Here is a 2,351-nt window from a genome sequence, read left to right on the forward strand (position 1 = left end):
GAAAAAAAAAAAAAAAAAAAAAAAAAAAAAAAAGAATTAGCACTCTAGATGACATAGTATATCAATGAATACTGGTTGAATGAATGAATCGTAGAGGACAATATGATTTGAAGCCTATCCTGATGATAAATCCATGTTACTTTTCCTAGGCTCCATTGCTTTAAGTATCTTAGGATCCACTGTAGCAGGACACTGAAAGATGGAGAACATTTCAAGGTGATAAATAAACAAAGATAATTTCTCTTCTTAGTGTTATGGGTGTTCGATGAAGGGAGATTTTATTATAAAAAGTCTTCATAAAGGAGATGAAATCTGATCGAGGCCATGGGGTGAATGTTATATGATGAATAAAGAGGAAAGAGATATTGAGGTGGGAATGCCTAGGGTTAGTAAATATATCTTCCTAAAGCAGGGTATCAAAGCATCCTTCAAAAAAAGGTACAACCCTTAATGTACTGTTTTCTCTTACTTGGGAGAGCTGTGCTGGGCAGGAACAGTCTCTAAGCAGAGTAGGACTGCTGCTTTTATTAAGCTGTGTTGTCCAACATGGTAACAATTAACTACATATAGCTATGTAAATGTAAATTAATTTTAAAAAATTTAGTTCCTTAATAACTCTACCCCTATTTCAAATGCTCAATTGTTACATGCGACTTGTGATTATCATTGGGTAGTGCAGATATAGAATATTTCTATCATTATAGAAAGTTCTATTGGACATCGCTGTTATAAAAGGTCTGGGAAGCATGAAGTTCAGAAATTGACAGACCTTCAAAAGCATGAGAGGGCTGACATCAGCTGATGCAGTATGATATTCAGAAGCATGTTCATTGGAGTCAGTCTGTCCTCAATTGTTTGATTTCCATAAATGAGGGAATGCCCTTGATTACTGTCTTTCAGAGCGATGTTCATTGAGGCAAATTTTTGTTTATTGATTTAGTATGTTCAAAACCATTTCTGGAGGTTAACTATTCAATAACTATAGAATTGTCATTGATCAATTAGGACAGATTTAAAATCAGTTGCACTGGCTACTGCTTTATATAACTACAAAAAAAAATCATTCTTTTATTAGGATTGTGGGAACTTTACCTTTTTATTCTTGGTCACCCATTTTGTTCCTCTTTTAGCCACAGCTGCAGGAGAGATCATCAGAAAATACATATAAATGGGCTGGCCCGGTGGCGCACTGGATAGTGCGCAGCTTGGGAAGCGCGGCGGCGCTCCCGTCCGAGGGTTCGGATCCCACATACAGACCGGCTCCCGCTCACTGGCTGAGCGAGGCGCGGGAGCAACACCGAGGCTTGCGATCCCGTTGCCGGTCCCCGGTCCGGTACGGGGGCAACACTGAGGTTGCGATCCGTTGCCGGACACGGAAAAAAGACAAAAGACAAAAAAAAAAAAAGAAAGAAAATACATATAAATGTATATGTGTGTGTGTGTATACATATATATTTACACACACACACACACACACACATACAAACACATATATACTATCAATTATCCTTGAAGAGATTCGATTTACAAAAATATTATTTTTAGGTCAAATGTAATCAGTATGATTTCCTCCTGTTTTTATCTTTGAACTAGCTGTCATCTATCTGGACAGTGACTATACAGAACTTAGGACTCTAGAAAACACATCAAACAACTGTCAAGACAAGAAAGTATAACTAAACATTTATAGGAAGGGACTAAAAGGCACTCTAGAGCTATAATTTACGAGTTATAGACTTTATCAAGAAAACAAGTCTCTACAACTTAATTCTACCTTTGACAGTTCTAAATGTATATAAACATAAGCCAGTGAATAATATAAATATGACCAAAAGAATGTGACAACTGGTGATTCTGGGCCTCTAGGGGAATCTTTTTTTACTGTCCGTTTAGTTTGTAGCTGTCTGTGGCACTCAGCCATCAGCTTGTTCCAATGATCTTGGCTATCGGATCTTAGCTGTCGGACTTCTAAGTTGACCAATTATTTCTAGTAGTGATCCAGAAGCCCTTAGTTTAAAGTCTCTAGCTGTTGCACATTTACAATTCTGATAAGGCCCTTTCTATGTTTTCAGAGATTTGGAGCTGATCGTGACAGTGACATTTCAGAGTAAGGGGCAAAGCCATGTATAATCACAAATATCTGTCACTGTAAAGTTTAATAGTTTGTTGTTGTTTGACTTCTAGACACTGCGAGTGATATGACTTTTGACAATAAAGTTCTTTATCCTACCCAGAAAATAAGCATACCATTATTAGCGTATACTTATAAGCTATAGAGGGAAGCAATTGTATAAAATCTACTTGGAGATACTGAACGGTCCCATCCCCTGTTTAACCTTTACAGTTTTTAG

Source organism: Galeopterus variegatus, unplaced genomic scaffold (assembly GCF_000696425.1).
Source record: "Galeopterus variegatus unplaced genomic scaffold, G_variegatus-3.0.2 Scaffold7480, whole genome shotgun sequence".
Lineage (NCBI taxonomy): Eukaryota > Metazoa > Chordata > Mammalia > Dermoptera > Cynocephalidae > Galeopterus > Galeopterus variegatus.